Genomic DNA, 24,524 nt, shown 5'->3' on the forward strand with positions numbered 1-24,524 from the left:
TTTTCCATGAAAAGTCACACTTATTCACCACCAAACGTTGTGAAATGAATAGAAAATAGAGTCAAGACATTGACAAGGTTAGAAATAATGATTTGTATTTGAAATAAGATTTTTTTTACATCAAATTTTGCTTTTGTCAAAGAATCCTCCATTTGCAGCAATTACGGCATTGCAGACCTTTGGCATTCTAGCTGTTAATTTGTTGAGGTAATCTGGAGAAATTGCATCCCACGCTTCCAGAAGCAGCTCCCACAAGTTGGATTGGTTGGATGGGCACTTCTTGCGTACCATACGGTCAAGCTGCTCCCACAACAGCTCAATGGGGTTCAGATCTGGTGACTGCGCTGGCCACTCCATTACCGATAGAATACCAGCTGCCTGCTTCTGCTCTAAATAGTTCTCGCACAATTTGGAGGTGTGTTTTGGGTCATTGTCCTGTTGTAGGATGAAATTGGCTCCAATCAAACGCTGTCCACTGGCTATGGCATGGCGTTGCAAAATGGAGTGATAGCCTTCTTGATTCAGAATCCCTTTTACCCTGTACAAATCTCCCACCTTACCAGCACCAAAGCAACCCCAGACCATCACATTACCTCCTCCATGCTTAACAGATGGCGTCAGGCATTTTTCCAGCATCTTTTCATTTGTTCTGCGTTTCACAAACGTTCTTCTTTGTGATCCAAACACCTCAAACTTGGATTCATCCGTCCACAACACTTTTTTCCAGTCTTCCTCTGTCCAATGTCTGTGTTCTTTTGCCCATCTTAATCTTTTTCTTTTGTTGGCCAGTCTCAGATATGGCTTTTTCTTTGCCACTCTGCCCTGAAGCCCAGAATCCCGCAGCCGCCTCTTCACTGTAGATGTTGACACTGGTGTTTTGCGGGTACTAGTTAATGAAGATGCCAGTTGGGGACCTATGAGGCGTCTGTTTCTCAAACTAGAGACTCTAATGTACTTATCTTCTTGCTCAGTTGTGCAACGCGGCCTCCCACTTCTTTTTCGACTTTGGTTAGAGCCTGTTTGTGCTGTCCTCTGAAGGGAGCAGTACACACCGTTGTAGGAAATCTTCAATTTCTTAGCAATTTCTCGCATGGAATGGCCTTCATTTCTAAGAACAAGAATAGACTGTCGAGTTTCAGATGAAAGTTCTCTTTTTCTGGCCATTTTGAGCTTTTAATTGACCCCACAAATGTGACGCTCCAGATCTGAACCCCATTGAGCTGTTGTGGGAGCAGCTTGACCGTATGGTACGCAAGAAGTGCCCATCCAACCAATCCAACTTGTGGGAGCTGCTTCTGGAAGCGTGGGGTGCAATTTCTCCAGATTACCTCAACAAATTAACAGCTAGAATGCCAAAGGTCTGCAATGCCGTAATTGCTGCAAATGGAGGATTCTTTGACGAAAGCAAAGTTTGATGTAAAAAAAATCTTATTTCAAATACAAATCATTATTTCTAACCTTGTAAATGTCTTGACTCTATTTTCTATTCATTTCACAACGTTTGGTGGTGAATAAGTGTGACTTTTCATGGAAAACACAAAATTGTTTGGGTGACCCCAAACTTTTGAACGGTAGTGTATATATATATATATATATAACTTTTCCTCACCCCCGTGGGTGGTCTCTTTTTCTCTTCAAGCTCGGGTCCTCTACCAGAGGGCTGGGAGCTTGAGGGTTCTACGCAGTATCTTTGCTGTTCCTAGTACTGCACTTTTCCGGACTGAGATGTCAGATGTTGGTAAGGTAATCGCTCGTTGCTCATATTGTGCCCCTGCCGGGAATCGAACACCGGTCTCCCGTTTGTAAGTCATGTGACTTACTGATTGAGCTAGTCAGCCGTATATATTATATATATATACATATAGTTATTAGCTGATGTTTTGTTTTCCCATGAATTGTAAACATATTAATGAATTATAAACAGGGGAGAATGTTGGGTTAAATATACTTTTAATGTTATCATTAAGATTCTGTGTTGAAGCTGTGTTGAAGCTGACCGTTTGACTGTGTCCGGCATATGGCTATCTATTACTCGGGGGCATGCTGACCCAAAGATCCATTCATGTCTCGGCGGCATATGACTAGCGCAGGAACATATGGCTACACATGATCCATTTTGAACAACAGCGTCTTCGTTTCCTAGGTCCATTAGGAGTCCAACTTCCCGAGGGTCATAAGTGCATTACTCGTCCATTAGGTGCATTAGGGGTCCAGCTGCTACCGTGAACAAAGGAGGATATACATTTGTGTAAACCCCACCCACTGTTTTGAACTGAATAAAAGTGGCCAAAGACTGCAGCAAAGGCGCAATCCAGCCAAAAGTATTCTGCGAGCGAGCGTCTGGGGTGCCCTCCTGCAGGAGTCGTTGGCCTAATGAAGACAACTCCCGGTCTGACGAAATTCTTTGTGTAAAATATTGATGAACCCAATAGACAATATATTTTTAATCAATCAATTAATTAATTAAGTCACTTATTATTATTTTTTTATTTCATCTAGTGTTGCACACAGTGGTCCACAGTGTGTACAGGGAGCTTGTGTGTTTGCACAGACAGACAGAGCATTGATCAGAAATCAGAAAACCTTTATTGTCATTCTAGATAAAAGTACAAGTCAAATTATCAACAGAAGAAGAAGGATGCCCCGGTGTCCCCGTCCTTAGGAGCACCACAAACCAAGGAGGGATACAATAAGGAAATGAATAATAGGAAAGTAAATGAATAATAGGAAACAGTAGTGCGGATAGTGCATGGAGGAAAGTGTCATCAGTGCCGGTTGGAGTTGAGGGCGGCAATGGCTTTGGGAAAGAAACTGTTTTTGAGTCTGTTTGTCCTGGTCTTCATTTGCCTGTCGCGCCTTCCAGAGGGCAACAGGTCAAACAGGGCGGAACCAGGGTGGGAGCTGTCCGCTGAGATGGCCTTAGCTCTGCTGAGGCAGCGGGCAGTGTAAATGTCCGTAAGGGAGGGGAGAGGGCGGCCAATGATCCTCTGAGCTGCCTTCACCACTCTCTGCAGCTTCTCCCTGTCAGCGGCGGTGGAGCTGCCGAACCATACTGTGATGCAGTAGGTCAGCAGACTCTCGATGGAAGAGCGGTAGAAGGTCAGCAACAGGTCGGTGTTGAGGTTGTACCTCCTGAGGACTCTCAGGAAGTGTAACCGTTGCTGGGCCTTCTTGACGATGGTGGTGATGTTCTCTGACCAGGAGATCTGGTCAGAGATGTGGACGCCCAGGTACTCGACGCTGTGGACCCTCTCTACCTGCTCGCCGTTGATGAAGAGGGGAGCTGGCTCAGGGCTATGCCTTCTGAAGTCTATGATGATCTCGTTAGTCTTCTTGGTCCTTCTTTCATACTTGTTCTGAGGTGCGGCTCAGAGCAAGCCGTTTTGGTGTGGTCCCGTTAAATGCAAACGAGATATTTCATGTAACAATAGGATTGTTTATTAGTGAGCATTGTGTTCCATGGGGACCACATTTGAGTGACACAGTCCATTAGAAAAAAGATGATGTTCAGAGAGGAATAAATAAAGACGTTCAAGTAAGCAAGAACAACTGATTTAACCTTCCATTATGTACAGTCGGGAACAGAACATAATGTAACATGGTGGCAGCGATGTACACGCCGAAATGTACCGTACTTTAATGTACCTACCGTAGTTTAGATAACAGAACGGAAAGTTAGCACTAGCTAGTTAGCTGATGGCGATGGAAGGGTTAAAACCACCGGGAACATTAGCGGTGGATTCCAGCAACTTGCCAAAGTCATGGAGAAGTTGGAAAGAGGAGTTCAAACTTTACATGGACCTTACCCAGCCAACGGCGGACGAGACGACGAAAGTGAAGCTGCTCAGCTACCTCATCGGAGAAAAGGGCAGAGAACTGTGGACAACTTTGGCGAGTGCGAGCCCCATAGCAAGGATCACAGTGAGTTCAATGATGAAACAGTGTGGAGAGGTACCGATTCTTTACAAGACTACAAAGGATTAAATGAAAATGTGGATAGCTAAGTAACGGACTTGAAAGTACTGGCTAGCACCTGCAATTTTGTAACCATTAGAGCAGAGGTCTCAAAGTCCATTCCTCGGGGGCCGCATTCCTACATGTTTTCCAAGTTTCCCTTGTTAAACAGACCTGATTCAAATGATCAGTTCATCCTCACGTTCTGCAGCAGCCTGATAATTGAATGAGGTGTGTTTAACGAGGGAAACTTGGAAAACATGTAGGAATGCGGCCCCCGAGGACTGGACTTTGAGACCCCTGCATTAGAGTCTTTGATAAGGGATTGTGTAGTGTGTGGTACAAACAGCTCAGCACTGAGGGAGAGATTACTCAAGGACGAAACGCTGACGCTGGAGTCATGTCTGAACATCTGCAGATCTACAGAGCTGTCGAGGGAGAATAGTAAGACGCTTCAAGGACTGACAGTGGCGGAAGTACACGCAGTGAAGCAGACAGATCAGACAGAGGGAGAACGAGATTCACTGCAAGTTCTGTGGGAAAACACGTGCGTAGGACGAAAAAGTGTCCGGCTTTTGGGAAAAAGTGTAAGAAGTGTGGGAAGGAAAACCATTTCGCATCTCAGTGCAAATAAAGACTAGAGACCAGTTGGAAAACGAGGAAAGCACATGCCGTCACAGAGGAGACAAGTGACAGTGACTCGTATGAGGATGTCAACTGTATAACTGAAGAACAGGGAGAGAGGGAAAAGGTGAATCAGTTGAAAGACAGCCACAGTCAGGTCCAACAGCTCTTTGCAGGGATGAAGATCGGAGGAAAAGTTGTTGATTTCCAGATTGAATCCCCATTGATCTTTTAAACCCAGACACACAGCCAGAACACACCAAGAAAGTGCTAGTGATGTACAACAAGACAAAACTTACTCCACTAGGTACATGTAGGGTAAAAGTCAGAAACCCCAGAAACAACAAACTGTACAGATTAGAGTTCCAAGTAGTGGACCAGAGCAGCAGAACCCTTTTACTAGGCAGAAAAGCCAGTGAAGCCATGAAACTCATAAAAGTGCAATATGAGAACATTCTGGCTATTGACAGCATAGTGAAGAAGGTGCCAAGTGCAGTGACAAATGGAGGTCACATGACCATGGACAAAATAATGGATGAGTTTGAGGATGTGTTCACCGAAGTGGGCTGCATGGAGGGTGAATATAGGATAGAGATATATGACAGAGCACCGCCAGTGATACTGCCGAAATGCAGAGTGCCTGTAGCCATGATGAGACCTCTGCAAGAGGAGTTCAAAGACCTAGAGAGAAGAGGGATAATCGCACCAGTGGTACGCGGCACTGACTGGCTCAGTAGCATGTTAGCAGTGAAAAAGCTTAATGGGAAGCTCCGGATCTGTATAGACCCAAAACCTCTGAATAGAGCACTAAAAGAAGTCACTATCCACTCCCAACCATTGATGACATAATGCTCGAGATGTCCAAGGCAGAAGTGTTCACAGTCTGTGATGTAAAGCAAGGCTTCTGGCATGTGAAACTAGAAGAAGAGTCGAGCTACCTTAGAACATTTGCTCCAGAGAAAGCTCATGCAGGCCACCCAAGGAGCGTTTCACAGACTGAAAGACAAAATTGCCAGAGCACTAGTCCTACAGTACAACAACAAGGAAGAGGAATTGACACTCCAGTGTGACGCGTCAGACACCAGGCCGGGGGCCACCCTGACACAGAAAGGTCAACCAATTGCATTTAGTAGCAGGGCACTCACATCGACTGAAAAGGGCTATGCTCAAATAGAAAAAGAATATTTGGCCATAGTGTTTCATCAGTATACTTACGGAAAAGAGGTCACAGTACAGAGTGACCACACACCCCTAGAGAATATCCACAGAAAACCACTACTTAGTGCACCAAAGAGACTGCAGATAATGCTACTCAGACTGCAACAGTATGACATTACTGTGATATATGTTCCGGGCAGGGATAAGCTACTTGCAGACACACTCAGTAGAGCATACTTACCAGAGAACACCAAGGGAGAGTGTGAGACAGACAGAGACTGTGAACATGATTAGCTACCTACCCATTTCAGCAGAGAGGCTGAGTGTCATCAGGGCTGTAACCAAAGAGGACACAAAACTACAGAGTGTGACAAACAGAATATTGCTGGGGTGGCCTAAGAGGAAAAAGGACTTACCAAATGACATATGGCACTACCACAACTTCCAAGATGAACTGAGTTTCCAGGATGGCATAGTGTTCCGGGGAGACAGAGATGTGATACCAGATGCTCTCATGGTGGACATGACACACAGAATTCACTCTTCACACCTGGGAGTGGAGGGATGTTTGAGGAGAGCGAGAGAGTGTCTGTATTGGCTGGGGATGAACGAGGAGATCAAGACCTTCATCTCCAAATGCGACATCTGCAGGTCAGTGGACCCAAAACAACAGAAAGAGACAGTACAACCACACTCCTTCCACAACAAAGACTATCTAATAAGAGTGGGTAATTATTCAAATTTCTGGGAGGTAGATTACTTACCTAACACTAAGAGCAATACCGTTATCAGAAAACTGAAGGCTCACTTTGCCCGACAGGGGATACCTGACACTGTTATCTAAGATAACGGACCCCAATTTGCATCCCTGGAGTTCCAGCGCTTCAGCCAGAAGTGGGGCTTCGAACATAGAACATCGTCGCTAGGTTACCCACAGAGCAATGGGTAGGCAGAATCAGCAGTAAAGATCGCCAAGCAACTGATGCTGAAGGCTGCAGCAGCGAGACAGAATCCCTACTTAGCCATGCTGGATCATTGGAACACCAAGCCAGGGTCTCAACACAAACCCAGCACAGAGACTGCTGAGCAGGAGGACCAGGACTCTGCTTCCCACAAAGGACACACTGCTGGAACCGGAAATAACACATAATGACCAGGGACTGAAAAACAACAGAGAGAGACAAGAAAAATACTACAACAGCACAGCAAAAGATATGGACAATTACAAATGGCGACAGCCCTGTGACACACACAAGAACTGGAGACCAGGGAAGGTGGTTCAGCAAGTGAGCCACAGATCATATGAGGTGGAGTTAGACTCAGGCGGGGTCCTGAGAAGGAATCGTCGCCACCTCAGACGCAGTCTCACAGAATGTTCTCCAACACAAGAGGCACCCACACAAACACCCACGGAGGCCACATTATCGGATACCTCAGCAGGGGAACGAGGGACACACACCAGATCGGGTCGGCTAGTTATCAGACCCCACAACCTGAAAGACTATACAGTATGAAAAAAAGACAAATGAATGTGTTTTATACGTTGGATATGTTGTGTTTACACTTGTGAAATGTAATGTGTTTTGAACTTTGAGCCTAGAATTGCTTGTGTTTCTATAGATGTGTTCCTTTAGTCTTGTTGCTGCACTTAGTGCCCTACATTCAAAGGAAAGGCCTTAACTTGGAAAAAGAAAAAGAAAGATGTAACAATAGGATTGTTTATTCGTGAGCATTGAGTTCCATGGGGACTTCCGGTCGGACATATTTGTAGTTTTTCAGCCGAAGTAGAGTTTAATTCTGCCGCAAACTTTTTGATTGATTAAAAAAATGTCAACGGCAGAAGACTTGTCCATACAACCATACATAACGCGTAACAAAATAAATCCCCACAATATTTATGAACACGTCTTGTGAACAAGCATTGCAGTTAAGTTAGCCAGTATGATAATGCTAACATTAGCGAGATGCTAACAAATGCATTTAACACATTATTGTTTCCCAAGAATAATACAGCATCTTTGATGCAATTCATCTGATACAACTACTCAAAATACACACACAAGAAGTGAAAACATGGAGCGCACAGCTTTAAAATCAGCAGAAAGACAGACGCTAATGCTATGAAAACGAGGGCATAATCTAAAAGTGAAATACAGTTTAATATTTTTGTGTCATCTCAAGCTTACCACTTCACTGTGTCCATCATTTCCATAGCTTGAAGTAACTGAACCATCAATGAAACGAAGTCTTTCGGTGAATCATTCTCTATACTGACAAAAGATTTCTGAAACACTCGTCCTTGAACAAGCAGGACTTTGCCCACATTTGTGGGAACACTGCTTGAAAAAGGCACTTCTTTGAGGTTCTGATGCAGGGGGACGGTGCAATGAGTTGTCTGGATTGGTGCATCCAACAATGGAACATACTAATCTCTCCACTTTGGCATCCTTGAGTTTGGACTACTAAAGTCTCTCTGAGTAAAAAAGATGTCGGATTTGCGAAGCCGTTTGGCCACACCCATTACCTTGTTTGGTAGTCCCGCCACAAAGGATGTGACGTATAGATAAAAATACGTAATAGAAAATGGAGAAAACTGAACAGAGTGAAAAATAGCCCCCAAACAAATCGTAAAAGTACATACCTCTGCAACATCTGGAGGGATATATTACACTTTTCTACGATCTTGGAGAGTCCAAGTGCACAAAAAAATGAATATAAAAGCAAAAATAGTGCATTTTTCATGATATGACTCCTTTAAATATCGTCATTTCTGTTCATTCCCCTCCGTGAGTCATCACCTTACCGTGGTGGAGGGGTTTGTATGTCCCAATGATCCTTGGAGCCATGTTGTCTGGGGCTTCATGCCCTTGGTAGGGTCACCCATGGCAAAAGGGTCTCAGGTGAGGGGCCAGACAAAGCACGGCTCAAAAAGCCCCTTATGAAGAAAAACATATATGGACTCTGGGGCCCCCCTCTGGAGCCAGGCCTGGAGGTGGGGCTCGAAGGCGAGCGTCTGGTGGCCGGGCCTTCGCCCATGGGGTCCGGCCGAACACAGCCCGAAAAGGAAATGTGGTTCCCTCTTTCCATGGGCTCACCACCTGTGGGAGGGGCCAAAGGGGTCGGGTGCATTGTGAGCTGGGCGGCGACCAAAGGCAGGGACCTTGGCGGTCCGATCCCGAGCTGCAGAAGCTGGCTCTTGGGACATGGAATGTCACCACTCTGGCTGGAAAGAAGCCTGAACTGGTGAGCGAGGCAGAAAAGTTCCGACTATATATAGTTGGACTTGCCTCCACACACAGTTTGGGTTCCGGTACTAGCCCTCTTGAGAGGAGCTGGACTCTCTTCCACTCTGGAGTTGCCTATGGTGAGAGGAGTCGAACAGGTGTGGGTATACTTACTGCCCCACAGCTGGGCGCCTGCACATTGGGGTTCACCCCGGTGAACGAGAGGGTAGCCTCCCTCCGCCTTCGGGTGGGGGGACGGGTCCTGTTGTTTGTGTCTATGCACCAAACAGCAGCTCAGAGTACCCACCCTTCTTGAGGTCCCTGGAGGAAGTGCTGGAGAGCGCTCCTTCTGGGGACTCCATTGTTCTACTGGGTGACTTCAATGCTCACGGGGGCAATGACAGTGAGACCTGGAAGGGCGTGATTGGGAGGAACGGCCCCCCGATCTAAACCCGAGCAGTGTTCTATTACTGGACTTCTGTGCTCGACATGGATTTTCTATAATGAACACCATGTTCAAACATAAGGGGTGTGTGCACTTGGCACCAGGACACCCTAGGCCGCAGTTCGATGATCGACTTTGTAGTCGTGTCATCGGATTTGCGGCCACATGTTTTGGACACTCGGGTGAAGAGAGGGGCGGAGCTGTCAATTGATCACCACCTGGTGGTGGGTTGGCTCCGATGTTGGGGGAAGATGCCGGTCCGACCTGGCAGACCCAAACGCTCTGTGAGGGTCTGCTGGGAACGTCAGGCAGAATCCCCTGTCAGGAAGAGCTTCAGTTCCTCCTCCAGCAGAGCTTTTCCCACGTCCCAGGGGAGGCGGGGGAAATTGAGTCCGAGTAGACCATGTTCCGCGAATCCATTGTTGAGGCGGCCGACCGGAGCTGTGGCCGTAAGGTCGTTGGTGCCTGTCGTGGCGGAAATCGCCGAACCCGCGGGTGGACACCGGCGGTAAGGGATGCCGTCAAGCTGAAGAAGGAGTCCTATCGGGCCGTTTTGGCCTGCGGGACTCTGGAGGCAGCTGACAGGTACCGGATGGCCAAGCGGAACGCGGCTTCGGCGGTTGCTGAGGCAAAAACCCGGGCGTGGGAGGAGTTTGGCGAGGCCATGAAGAATGACTTCCGGACAGCTTCGAGGAAATTCTGGTCCACCATCCGGCGTCTCAGGAGGGGGAAGCAGTGCAACGTCAACACTGTTTAGTGGGATGGCGTGCTGCTGACCTCGAGTCGGGACGTCGTGAGTCGGTGGGGAGAATACTTCGAAGACCTCCTCAATTCCACCTACATGCCTTTCATTCTGAGGCGGACTCTCCAATCTCTGGGGTCGAAGTCACTGAGGTAGTTAAAAAACTCATAGGCAAGGCCCTGGGGGTGGATGAGATCTGCCCAGAGTTCTTAAAGGCTCTGAATGTTGTGGGGCTGTCATGGCTGACACGCCTCTACAATATTGGGTGGACATCGGGGACAGTGCCTCTGGATTGGCAGGCTGGGGTGGTGGTCCCCCTCTTTAAGAAGGGGGACAGGAGGGTGTAATCACACTCCTCAGCCTATTCAGGGGTGCTGGAGAGGAGGGTCCGTCTGGAGGTTGAACCTCGGATTCAGGAGGGGCAGCGTGACTTTCGTACTGGCCGTGGAACAGTGAACCAGCTCTACACCCTCGGCAGGATCCTCGAGGGTGCATGGGAGTTCGCCCAACCAGTCCACATGTGTTTTGTGGACTTAGAGAAGGCGTTTGACCGTGTCCCTCGGGAGGTTCTGTGGAGGGGTGCCAAGCCAACTGATAAGGGTGGTTCGGTCCCTGTATCACCGATGCCAGAGTTTGGTCCGCATTTCCGGCAGTAAGTCGGATCCATTCCCATTGAGGGTTGGACTCCGCCAAGGCTGCCCTTTGTCACCGATTCTGTTCATCATTTTTATGGACAGAATTTCTAGGCGCAGCCGAGGCGTTGAGGGGGTCCGGTTTAGGGACCTCAGCATGGCGTCTCTGCTTTTTGCAGACGACGTGGTGCTGTTGGCTTCTTCACGCCGTGATCTCCAGCTCTCACTGGAGCGGTTCGCAGCCAAGTGTGAAGCGGTCGGGATGAGGGTCAGCACCTGCAAATCCGAATCCATGGACCTCGGTCGGAAAAGGGTGGATCCCCTCTCCGGATCGGGGATGAGATCCTAACCCAAGTGGAGATGTTCAAGTATCTTGGGGTCTTGTTCACGAGTGAGGGGAGGATGGAGCGCAAGATCGACAGGCGTATCGGTGCAACGTCGGCAGTAATGCGGACTCTGTACCGGTCTGACGTGGTAAAGAGAGAGCTGAGCCAAAAGGCAAAGGTCTCAATTTACCGGTCGATTTACGCTCCTACCCTCACCTATGGTCACCAGCTATGAGTTGTGACTGAAAGAACGAGATCCCGGATACAAGCGGCCGAAATGAGGTTTCGTCGCAGGATGTCCGGGCTCTCCCTTAGAGATAGGGTGAGAAGCTCGGTCATCCGGGAGAGAGAGTCGCTACTCCTCCACGTTGAGAGGAGCCAGATGAGGTGGCTCGGGCATCTCATCAGGATGCCTCCTGGACGCCTCCCTGGGGAGGAGTTCCGGGCATGTCCCACCGGTAGGAGACCCCGGGGACGACCCAGGACGCGCTGGAGAGACTATGTTTCTCAGCTGGCCTGGGAACGCCTTGGGATCCCCCGGGATGAGGTGGCTGGGGAGAGGGAAGTCTGGGAGTCCCTCCTAAAGCTGCTAACCCCACGACCCGACCCCGGATAAGCGGAAGAAGATGGATGGAGATAGATGGATGGATTTCTGTTCATTGGTGATTTGTCAGTTCTTTACCGATCACGTGTGATGTGTTATGGTTCACTTTGACATGTTTTATTGCTGACCAGTAATGAAGACAGTGAGTGGACTGACCTCTTTTACTGGTTTAAAAGATGCACTGTCCATTCTGACGTTCCATTGATTGGGTTATATTTGACTCTAAGTGTGGATTATATCTGTTCATGAGGGAGGAGAAGCTTACAGCTTTTATTTTTTACAAAAGCCTTTGGTTTCAAGTTGATCCTGTACCTTTTCAATGATACTGATGAACTAGAAAATGCAATTTTTTTTGAGGAATTGCATGTGAAGGTGAATAATTTGAATAACTTCTTGGGGAATGATGCCGAATGATGTTGAAACGAGTTGAATGACATGAGAAATGCGGAAAATAAAAGTGTAAAACGAAATTTGGGAGAATTTGTGGTGAAAATTTGTAATATTTGGTAAGTGGGAAGTTGTGGAATACATAGGAAAATTGAACGGGTTGAATCGGTTGAAAATGTAGGTAGAGTTGAAAAATGAAATTTTGGAGAATTTGGCATATATTTTAAAATTAAAAATTTAGAACTTTTGGTGAGTAGAAAGTTGTGGAATAGGTAGGAAAAAGATGAACAGTTGAAAGGTGAAACGAGTTGAATCGGTGGAAAAATGTAGAAATTAGAAGTGAAAAATTAAATTTTGTGAAATTTTGCAAAATTTTGTGCAAATTTTAAAAGTGAAAACGTAAAATTTTTGAATTTGGCAAGTTTGGGAATGTCCCCAATGTGATTTGAATGTGTTGAAATAAGTGAATTTCAAACTGGAACAACAAAAACGTGAAATGTTGAATCTGCCATTAAGAATGAATGGGGAAAAATTTGCCATAAATTCGTGAATTTTGTGAAAACGGAAAATTTTTTGAACGAAAAAAATGTAAGCACCCATGTCATGAATATTTGGAATAAGTGAAAAGTGGAACGGAGTGAATCGGTTGAAGTATGTGGAAGTAATTAACGGACAAAAAAGTGAGCAGTTGAAAGTTGGAATGGGTTGAATCGGTGGAAAAATGTAGAAATTAGAAGTGAAAAATTAAATTTTGTGAAATTTTGCAAAATTTTGTGCAAATTTTAAAAGTGAAAATGTGAAATTTATTAATTTGGCAAGTTTGGGAATGTCCCCAATGTGATTTGAATGTGTTGAATTAAGTGAATTTCAAACTGGAGCAACGTAAATGTGAAATGTTGAATCTGCCATTAAGAATGAATGGGGAAGAATTTGCCGGAATTTTGTGAATTTTGCGAAAACGGAAAATATTTTGAACGAAAAAAATGTAAGCACCCGTGTCATGAATATTTGGAATCAGTGAAAAGTGGAATGGAGTGAATCGGTTGAAGTATGTGGAAGTAGTTAACGGACAAAAAAGTGAGCGGAATAAGTAGAATAATAATAACTAGAATTTGCAATTCCTGAAGAAATTGCGTGTGAAGGTGAAGAGGTTGAATAAATACTTGGGGAATGTTGCAGAATGATGTTGAAAAGAGTTGAATCGGTTGAAAAATGTAGAAATTACAAGGGAAAAAGGAAATTTGGGAAAATTGGGTGTGAATTTCAAAATTGAAAATTTGGAATTTTGGGTAAGTGGGAAGTTGTGGAATAGGTAGGAAAATGATGAACAGTTGAAAGGTGGAATGGGTTGAATAAGTTGAATGGGTTGAATAAGTTGAAAAAAGTAGAAATTAGAGTAGAAAACCAAAATTGAACAGTTGAAAGTTGGAACGAGTTGAATCGGTTAAAAAATGTAGAAGTTAGAGCAAATCTTGAATCCTAATAAAGAATGAATGGGAATTAAAAGAAAAAAAAATTGCGCCAAAATCTTTTGAAATTTGGAACAAAAGGAAAAAAACGGCTTCAGGAGGTTCACTTTTGGGGTTAAAATGTAGAAACGGGTTTAATCGGTCAAAATTTGCAAAAGTTAGCGCAAATGTAGGTATTTTGGGCACTTAATGTTGAAATATGGTCACTTCCGGTTTGATTTGGGTCACTTCCGGTCTATTTGGGTCACTTCCGGTTTGATTAGAGGCACTTCCGGTCCAGCTGAGGTCACTTCCGGTTTATTTGGGGTCACTTCCGGTTTAAAAAGGTCACTTCCGGTTTGATTTGGGGTCACTTCCGGTTTGATTTGGGGTCACTTCCGGTTTACCTGAGGTCACTTCCGGTTCATTTGGGGTCAATTCCGGTTTGATTTGGGGCACTTCCAGTTCATTCCGGGTTCATTGGGGCACTTCAGGGTCAATCCAAGATGGCCGCCACTCTGGAAGTGGGGGTCAAGGGTTGAATTGTGGAAGTGGGGGTGAAGGGGGTGAATATGGTAAGCATAAGGTGAACAAAGTGAATGAAGTTGGAATGGGTTGAATCGGTTGAAAAATGTAGAAATTAGAAGGGAAAAACTAAATTTTGGGAAAATTTGGTGTGAATTTCAAAATTGAAAATTTGGAAATTTTGCTAAGTGGGAAGGTGTGGAATAGGTAGGCAAAAGATGAACAGTTGAAAGTTGGAACGAGTTGAATCGGTGGAAAAATGTAGAAACTAGAAGTGAAAAACTAAATTTTGTGAAATTTTGCAAAATTTTGTGCAAATTTTAAAAGTGAAAACGTGAAATTTTTGAATTTGGCAAGTTTGGGAATGTCCCCAATGTGATTTGAATGTGTTGAAATAAGTGAATTTCAAACTGGAACAACAAAAATGTGAAATGTTGAATCTGCCATTAAGAATGAATGGGGAAAAAAATGCCACAAAATCGTGAATTTTGTGAAAACGGAAAATTTTTCGAACAAAAAAAATGTAAGCAGCCGTGTCATGAATATTTGGAATAAGTGAAAAGTGGAACGGAGTGAATCGGTTGAAGTATGTGGAAGGAGTTAAGCGTCAAAAAAGTGAGCGGAATAAGTAGAATAATAATAATAACTAGAATTTGCAATTCCTGAAGAAATTGCGTGTGAAGGTGAAGAGGTTGAATAAATACTTGGGGAATGTTGCAGAATGATGTTGAAAAGAGTTGAATCGGTTGAAAAATGTAGAAATTACAAGGGAAAAAGGAAATTTGGGAAAATTGGGTGTGAATTTCAAAATAGAAAATTTGGAATTTTGGGTAAGTGGGAAGTTGTGGAATAGGTAGGAAAATGATGAACAGTTGAAAGGTGAAATGGGTTGAATAAGTTGTAAATGTAGAAATTAGAGTAGAAAAACAAAATTGTAGAGAATTTTTGGTAAGTGGGAAGTTGTGGAATAGGAAGGCAAAAGAGGAACAGTTGAAAGTTGGAACGAGTTGAATCGGTTAAAAAATGTAGAAGTTAGAGCAAATCTTGAATCCTAATAGAGAATGAATGGGAATTAAAAGAAAAAAAAATTGCACCAAAAGTTTCTGAAATTTGGAACAAAAGGAAAGAAACGGCTTCAGGAGGTTCACTTTTGGGGTTAAAATGTTGAAATGGGTTTAATCGGGCAAAATTTGCAAAAGTTAGCGCAAATGCAGGTATTTAGGGCACTTAATGTTGAAATATGGTCATTTCCGGTTTGATTTGGGTCACTTCCGGTTTGATTAGAGGCACTTCCGGTCTAGCTGAGGTCACTTCCGGTTTATTTGGGGTCACTTCCGGTTGAAAAAGGTCACTTCCGGTTGAAAAAGGTCACTTCCGGTTTGATTTGGGGTCACTTCCGGTTTGATTTGGGGTCACTTCCGGTTTACCTGAGGTCACTTCCGGTTCATTTGGGGTCAATCCCGGTTTGATTTTGGGCACTTCCAGTTCATTCCGGGTTCATTGGGGCACTTCAGGGTCAATCCAAGATGGCCGCCACTCTGGAAGTGGGGGTCAAGGGTTGAATTGTGGAAGTGGGGGTGAAGGGGGTGAATATGGTAAGCATAAGGTGAACAAAGTGAATAAAGTTGGAATGGGTTGAATCGGTTGAAAAATGTAGAAATTAGAAGGGAAAAACTAAATTTTGGGAAAATTTGGTGTGAATTTCAAAATTGAAAATTTGGAAATTTTGCTAAGTGGGAAGGTGTGGAATAGGTAGGCAAAAGATGAACAGTTGAAAGTTGGAACGAGTTGAATCGGTGGAAAAATGTAGAAACTAGAAGTGAAAAACTAAATTTTGTGAAATTTTGCAAAATTTTGTGCAAATTTTAAAAGTGAAAACGTGAAATTTTTGAATTTGGCAAGTTTGGGAATGTCCCCAATGTGATTTGAATGTGTTGAAATAAGTGAATTTCAAACTGGAACAACAAAAATGTGAAATGTTGAATCTGCCATTAAGAATGAATGGGGAAAAAAATGCCACAAAATCGTGAATTTTGTGAAAACGGAAAATTTTTCGAACAAAAAAAATGTAAGCAGCCGTGTCATGAATATTTGGAATAAGTGAAAAGTGGAACGGAGTGAATCGGTTGAAGTATGTGGAAGGAGTTAAGCGTCAAAAAAGTGAGCGGAATAAGTAGAATAATAATAATAACTAGAATTTGCAATTCCTGAAGAAATTGCGTGTGAAGGTGAAGAGGTTGAATAAATACTTGGGGAATGTTGCAGAATGATGTTGAAAAGAGTTGAATCGGTTGAAAAATGTATAAATTACAAGGGAAAAAGGAAATTTGGGAAAATTGGGTGTGAATTTCAAAATTGAAAATTTGGAATTTTGGGTAAGTGGGAAGTTGTGGAATAGGTAGGAAAATGATGAACAGTTGAAAGGTGGAATGGGTTGAATAAGTTGAAAATGTAGAAATTAGAATAGAAAAACAAAATTGTAGAGAATTTTTGGTAAGTGGGAAGTTGTGGAATAGGAAGGCAAAAGAGGAACAGTTGAAAGTTGGAACGAGTTGAATCGGTTAAAAAATGTAGAAGTTAGAGCAAATCTTGAATCCTAATAGAGAATGAATGGGAATTAAAAGAAAAAAAAATTGCACCAAAAGTTTCTGAAATTTGGAACAAAAGGAAAAAAACGGCTTCAGGAGGTTCACTTTTGGGGTTAAAATGTTGAAATGGGTTTAATCGGGCAAAATTTGCAAAAGTTAGCGCAAATGTAGGTATTTAGGGCACTTAATGTTGAAATATGGTCATTTCCGGTTTGATTTGGGTCACTTCCGGTTTGATTAGAGGCACTTCCGGTCTAGCTGAGGTCACTTCCGGTTTATTTGGGGTCACTTCCGGTTTAAAAAGGTCACTTCCGGTTGAAAAAGGTCACTTCCGGTTTAAAAAGGTCACTTCCGGTTTGATTTGGGGTCACTTCCGGTTTACCTGGGGTCACTTCCGGTTCATTTGGGGTCACTTCCGGTTTGATTTGGGTCACTTCCGGTCTATTTGAGTCACTTCCGGTTTGAATAGAGGCACTTCCGGTCTAGCTGAGGTCACTTCCAGTTTATTTGAGGTCACTTCCGGTTTAAAAAGGTCACTTCCGGTTTAAAAAGGTCACTTCCGGTTTGATTTGGGGTCACTTCCGGTTTACCTAAGGTCACTTCCTGTTTACCTAAGGTCACTTCCGGTTCGATTTGGGGCACTTCCGGTTCATTCTAGGGTCATTGGGAGCACTTCAGGGTCAATCCAAGATGGCCGCCACACTGGAAGTGGGGGTCAAGGGTTGAATTGTGTAAGCATAGTGGAAGTGGGGGTGAAGGGGGTGAATATGGTAAGGATGAGGTGACCAAAGTGAATAAAGTTGGAATGGGTTGAATCGGTTGAAAAATGTAGAAATTAGAGTAGAAAAACCAAATTTTGTAGAATTTGGTTGAATTTCAAAATTGAAAATTTGGAAATTTTGGTAAGTGGGAAGGTGTGGAATAGGTAGGCAAAAGATGAACAGTTGAAAGTTGGAATGGGTTGAATCGGTTGAAAAACGTAGAAGTTAGAGTAGAAAAACGAAATTTTGGAGAATTTGGTTGAATTTCAAATTTGAAATTTTGGAATTTTTGGTAGGTGAGAAGTTGTGGAATAGGCAGGCAAAAGATGAACAGTTGAAAATTGGAATGGGTTGAATCGGTTGAAAAATGTAGAAACTAGAGGTGAAAAACGAAATTTCGTGAAATTTTGTCGGAATTTTTAACGTGAAAACGTGAAATTTTTGAATTTGGGAATTTTGGGAATGTCGAGAATCATTCCGAATGTGGTTTGAATGTGCTGAATTAGGTGAATTTAAAAGGGGAATGACGTAAATGTGAAATGTAGAATCTGCCATTGAGAATGAATGGGGAAAAATTTGTCGTAAATTCGCGAATTTTGCGAAATCGGAAAATTTTCGGAACGAGAAAAATGGAAGCGCTCATCTCGTGAATATTTTGAATACGTCAAAAGTGGAACGGAGTGAATCGGATGAATTATGTGGAAGAAGAAGCGGGACAAAAAAGTGTGGAGAATAAAATATAATAATAATAATAATAGAGAATGGTGTAGAATAACATATGTGTGAAGGCCATCGCCTTCACACAACTAGAATTTGCAATTCCTGAAGAAATTGCGTGTGAAGGTGAAGAGGTTGAATAAATACTTAAGGAATGCTGCAGAATGATGTTGAAAAGAGTTGAATCGGTTGAAAAATGTAGAAATTACAAGGGAAAAGGAAATTTGGGAAAATTGGGTGTGAATTTCAAAACTGAAAATTTGGAATTTTGGGTAAGTGGGAAGTTGTGGAATAGGTAGGAAAATGATGAACAGTTGAAAGGTGGAATGGGTTGAATAAGTTGAATGGGTTGAATAAGTTGAAAAAAGTAGAAATTAGAGTAGAAAACCAAAATTGAACAGTTGAAAGTTGGAACGAGTTGAATCGGTTAAAAAATGTAGAAGTTAGAGCAAATCTTGAATCCTAATAAAGAATGAATGGGAATTAAAAGAAAAAAAAATTGCGCCAAAATCTTTTGAAATTTGGAACAAAAGGAAAAAAACGGCTTCAGGAGGTTCACTTTTGGGGTTAAAATGTAGAAACGGGTTTAATCGGTCAAAATGTGCAAAAGTTAGCGCAAATGTAGGTATTTTGGGCACTTAATGTTGAAATATGGTCACTTCCGGTTTGATTTGGGTCACTTCCGGTCTATTTGAGTCACTTCCGGTTTGAATAGAGGCACTTTCGGTCTAGCTGAGGTCACTTCCGGTTTATTTGTGGTAACTTCCGGTTGAAAAAGGTCACTTCCGGTTTAAAAAGGTCACTTCCGGTTTGATTTGGGGTCACTTCCGGTTTACCTGAGGTCACTTCCGGTTCATTTGGGGTCAATTCCGGTTTGATTTGGGGCACTTCCAGTTCATTCCGGGTTCATTGGGGCACTTCAGGGTCAATCCAAGATGGCCGCCATTCTGGAAGTGGGGGTCAAGGGTTGAATTGTGGAAGTGGGGGTGAAGGGGGTGAATATGGTAAGCATAAGGTGAACAAAGTGAATAAAGTTGGAATGGGTTGAATCGGTTGAAAAATGTAGAAATTAGAAGGGAAAAACTAAATTTTGGGAAAATTTGGTGTGAATTTCAAAATTGAAAATTTGGAAATTTTGCTAAGTGGGAAGGTGTGGAATAGGTAGGCAAAAGATGAACAGTTGAAAGTTGGAACGAGTTGAATCGGTGGAAAAATGTAGAAACTAGAAGTGAAAAACTAAATTTTGTGAAATTTTGCAAAATTTTGTGCAAATTTTAAAAGTGAAAACGTGAAATTTTTGAATTTGGCAAGTTTGGGAATGTCCCCAATGTGATTTGAATGTGTTGAAATAAGTGAATTTCAAACTGGAACAACAAAAATGTGAAATGTTGAATCTGCCATTAAGAATGAATGGGGAAAAAAATGCCACAAAATCGTGAATTTTGTGAAAACGGAAAATTTTTCGAACAAAAAAAATGTAAGCAGCCGTGTCATGAATATTTGGAATAAGTGAAAAGTGGAACGGAGTGAATCGGTTGAAGTATGTGGAAGGAGTTAAGCGTCAAAAAAGTGAGCGGAATAAGTAGAATAATAATAATAACTAGAATTTGCAATTCCTGAAGAAATTGCGTGTGAAGGTGAAGAGGTTGAATAAATACTTGGGGAATGTTGCAGAATGATGTTGAAAAGAGTTGAATCGGTTGAAAAATGTAGAAATTACAAGGGAAAAAGGAAATTTGGGAAAATTGGGTGTGAATTTCAAAATTGAAAATTTGGAATTTTGGGTAAGTGGGAAGTTGTGGAATAGGTAGGAAAATGATGAACAGTTGAAAGGTGGAATGGGTTGAATAAGTTGAAAATGTAGAAATTAGAGTAGAAAAACAAAATTGTAGATAATTTTTGGTAAGTGGGAAGTTGTGGAATAGGAAGGCAAAAGAGGAACAGTTGAAAGTTGGAACGAGTTGAATCGGTTAAAAAATGTAGAAGTTAGAGCAAATCTTGAATCCTAATAGAGAATGAATGGGAATTAAAAGAAAAAAAAATTGCACCAAAAGTTTCTGAAATTTGGAACAAAAGGAAAAAAACGGCTTCAGGAGGTTCACTTTTGGGGTTAAAATGTTGAAATGGGTTTAATCGGGCAAAATTTGCAAAAGTTAGCGCAAATGTAGGTAATTAGGGCACTTAATGTTGAAATATGGTCACTTCCGGTTTGATTTGGGTCACTTCCGGTTTGATTAGAGGCACTTCCGGTCTAGCTGAGGTCACTTCCGGTTTATTTGGGGTCACTTCCGGTTTAAAAAGGTCACTTCCGGTTGAAAAAGGTCACTTCCGGTTTGATTTGGGGTCACTTCCGGTTTGATTTGGGGACCCTTCTGGTTTTAAAAGGTCACTTCCAGTTTGATTTGGGGTCACTTCCGATTTACCTAAGGTCACTTCCGGTTCATTTGGGGTCACTTCCAGTTTGATTTGGGTCACTTCCGGTCTATTTGAGTCACTTCCGGTTTGAATAGAGGCACTTCCGGTCTAGCTGAGGTCACTTCCGGTTTATTTGGGGTCACTTCCGGTTTAAAAAGGTCACTTCCGGTTTAAAAAGGTCACTTCCGGTTTGATTTGGGGTCACTTCCGGTTTACCTGAGGTCACTTCCGGTTCATTTGGGGTCACTTCCGGTTTGATTTGGGTCACTTCCGGTCTCTTTAGGTCACTTTCGGTTTGATTAGAGGCACTTCCGGTCTATTTAGGTCACTTCCGGTTTGATTAGAGGCACTTCCGGTCTAGCTGAGGTCACTTCCGGTTTATTTGGGGTCACTTCCGGTTTAAAAAAGGTCACTTCCGGTTTGATTTGGGGTCACTTCCGGTTTGATTTGGGGTCACTTCCGGTTTACCTGAGGTCACTTCCGGTTCATTCGGGGTCAATTCCGGTTTGATTTGGGGCACTTCCGGTTCATTCCGAGTTCATTGGGGCACTTCAGGGTCAATCCAAGATGTCCGCCACTCTGGAAGTGGGGGTCAAGGGTTGAATTGTGGAAGTGGGGGTGAAGGGGGTGAATATGGTAAGCATAAGGTGAACAAAGGGAATGAAGTTGGAATGAGTTGAATCGGTTGAAAAATGTAGAAATTAGAAGGGAAAAACTAAATTTTTGGAAAATTTGGTGTGAATTTCAAAATTGAAAATTTGGAAATTTTGGTAAGTGGGAAGGTGTGGAATAGGTAGGCAAAAGATGAACAGTTGAAAGTTGGAACGAGTTGAATCGGTGGAAAAATGTAGAAATTAGAAGTGAAAAACTAAATTTTGTGAAATTTTGCAAAATTTTGTGCAAATTTTAAATGTGAAAACGTGAAATTTTTGAATTTGGCAAGTTTGGGAATGTCCCCAATGTGATTTGAATGTGTTGAAATAAGTGAATTTCAAACTGGAACAACAAAAACGTGAAATGTTGAATCTGCCATTAAGAATGAATGGGGAAAAAAATGCCACAAAATCGTGAATTTTGTGAAAACGGAAAATTTTTTGAACGAAAAAAATGTAAGCAGCCGTGTCATGAATATTTGGAATCAGTGAAAAGTGGAACGGAGTGAATCGGTTGAAGTATGTGGAAGTAGTTAAGCGTCAAAAAAGTGAGCGGAATAAGTAGAATAATAATAATAAAGGACAGCAATAACAATAGTGTGAAGGTCTTCACCTTCACACTAATAATAATAATAAAGGACAGCAATAACAATAGTGTGAAGGTCTTCACCTTCACACTAATAATAATAATAATAATAATAGAGAATGGTGTAGAATAACATATGTGTGAAGGCCATCGCCTTCACACAATAATAATAATAACTAGAATTTGCAATTCCTGAAGAAATTGCGTGTGAAGGTGAAGAGGTTGAATAAATACTTGGGGAATGTTGCAGAATGATGTTGAAAAGAGTTGAATCGGTTGAAAAATGTAGAAATTACAAGGGAAAAAGGAAATTTGGGAAAATTGGGTGTGAATTTCAAAATTGAAAATTTGGAATTTTGGGTAAGTGGGAAGTTGTGGAATAGGTAGGAAAATGATGAACAGTTGAAAGGTGGAATGGGTTGAATAAGTTGAAAATGTAGAAATTAGAGTAGAAAAACAAAATTGTAGAGAATTTTTGGTAAGTGGGAAGTTGTGGAATAGGAAGGCAAAAGAGGAACAGTTGAAAGTTGGAACGAGTTGAATCGGTTAAAAAATGTAGAAGTTAGAGCAAATCTTGAATCCTAATAGAGAATGAATGGGAATTAAAAGAAAAAAAAATTGCACCAAAAGTTTCTGAAATTTGGAACAAAAGGAAAGAAACGGCTTCAGGAGGTTCACTTTTGGGGTTAAAATGTTGAAATGGGTTTAATCGGGCAAAATTTGCAAAAGTTAGCGCAAATGTAGGTATTTAGGGCACTTAATGTTGAAATATGGTCACTTCCGGTTTGATTTGGGTCACTTCCGGTCTATTTGGGTCACTTCCGGTTTGATTTGGGTCACTTCCGGTCTAGCTGAGGTCACTTCCGGTTTATTTGGGGTCACTTCCGGTTTAAAAAGGTCACTTCCGGTTTGATTTGGGGTCACTTCCGGTTTGATTTGGGGTCACTTCCGGTTTACCTGAGGTCACTTCCGGTTCATTTGGGGTCAATTCCGGTTTGATTTGGGGCACTTCCAGTTCATTCCGGGTTCATTGGGGCACTTCAGGGTCAATCCAAGATGGCCGCCACTCTGGAAGTGGGGGTCAAGGGTTGAATTGTGGAAGTGGGGGTGAAGGGGGTGAATATGGTAAGCATAAGGTGAACAAAGTGAATAAAGTTGGAATGGGTTGAATCGGTTGAAAAATGTAGAAATTAGAAGGGAAAAACTAAATTTTGGGAAAATTTGGTGTGAATTTCAAAATTGAAAATTTGGAAATTTTGCTAAGTGGGAAGGTGTGGAATAGGTAGGCAAAAGATGAACAGTTGAAAGTTGGAACGAGTTGAATCGGTGGAAAAATGTAGAAACTAGAAGTGAAAAACTAAATTTTGTGAAATTTTGCAAAATTTTGTGCAAATTTTAAAAGTGAAAACGTGAAATTTTTGAATTTGGCAAGTTTGGGAATGTCCCCAATGTGATTTGAATGTGTTGAAATAAGTGAATTTCAAACTGGAACAACAAAAATGTGAAATGTTGAATCTGCCATTAAGAATGAATGGGGAAAAAAATGCCACAAAATCGTGAATTTTGTGAAAACGGAAAATTTTTCGAACAAAAAAAATGTAAGCAGCCGTGTCATGAATATTTGGAATAAGTGAAAAGTGGAACGGAGTGAATCGGTTGAAGTATGTGGAAGGAGTTAGGCGTCAAAAAAGTGAGCGGAATAAGTAGAATAATAATAATAATAACTAGAATTTGCAATTCCTGAAGAAATTGCGTGTGAAGGTGAAGAGGTTGAATAAATACTTGGGGAATGTTGCAGAATGATGTTGAAAAGAGTTGAATCGGTTGAAAAATGTAGAAATTACAAGGGAAAAAGGAAATTTGGGAAAATTGGGTGTGAATTTCAAAATTGAAAATTTGGAATTTTGGGTAAGTGGGAAGTTGTGGAATAGGTAGGAAAATGATGAACAGTTGAAAGGTGGAATGGGTTGAATAAGTTGAAAATGTAGAAATTAGAGTAGAAAAACAAAATTGTAGAGAATTTTTGGTAAGTGGGAAGTTGTGGAATAGGAAGGCAAAAGAGGAACAGTTGAAAGTTGGAACAAGTTGAATCGGTTAAAAAATGTAGAAGTTAGAGCAAATCTTGAATCCTAACAGAGAATGAATGGGAATTAAAAGAAAAAAAAATTGCACCAAAAGTTTCTGAAATTTGGAACAAAAGGAAAGAAACGGCTTCAGGAGGTTCACTTTTGGGGTTAAAATGTTGAAATGGGTTTAATCGGGCAAAATTTGCAAAAGTTAGCGCAAATGCAGGTATTTAGGGCACTTAATGTTGAAATATGGTCATTTCCGGTTTGATTTGGGTCACTTCCGGTTTGATTAGAGGCACTTCCGGTCTAGCTGAGGTCACTTCCGGTTTATTTGGGGTCACTTCCGGTTGAAAAAGGTCACTTTCGGTTTGATTTGGGGTCACTTCCGGTTTGATTTGGGGTCACTTCCGGTTTACCTGAGGTCACTTCCGGTTCATTTGGGGTCACTTCCGGTTTGATTTGGGTCACTTCCGGTCTATTTAGGTCACTTCCGGTTTGATTAGAGGCACTTCCGGTCTATTTAGGTCACTTCCGGTTTGATTAGAGGCACTTCCGGTCTAGCTGAGGTCACTTCCGGTTTATTTGGGGTCACTTCCGGTTTAAAAAGGTCACTTCCGGTTTGATTTGGGGTCACTTCCGGTTTGATTTGGGGTCACTTCCGGTTTA

General features: G+C 42.4%; 1 protein-coding gene and 1 long non-coding RNA gene across 8 annotated transcripts in view; one reads left to right on the forward strand and one right to left on the reverse strand.

The window, feature by feature from the left end:
* Positions 1 to 23,520, forward strand: LOC137840994 (uncharacterized). Its single transcript, XR_011088262.1, has 2 exons — positions 1 to 1,738; positions 2,144 to 23,520. It is a non-coding gene; the product is annotated as an uncharacterized lncRNA (long non-coding RNA).
* The window catches only part of phf14 (PHD finger protein 14), a 260,453-nt gene that overhangs the window by 41,895 nt on the left and 194,034 nt on the right, over positions 1 to 24,524 (reverse strand). The window lies entirely within an intron of this gene.

The sequence above is a fragment of the Syngnathus scovelli genome, chromosome 15 (assembly GCF_024217435.2).
Source record: "Syngnathus scovelli strain Florida chromosome 15, RoL_Ssco_1.2, whole genome shotgun sequence".
Lineage (NCBI taxonomy): Eukaryota > Metazoa > Chordata > Actinopteri > Syngnathiformes > Syngnathidae > Syngnathus > Syngnathus scovelli.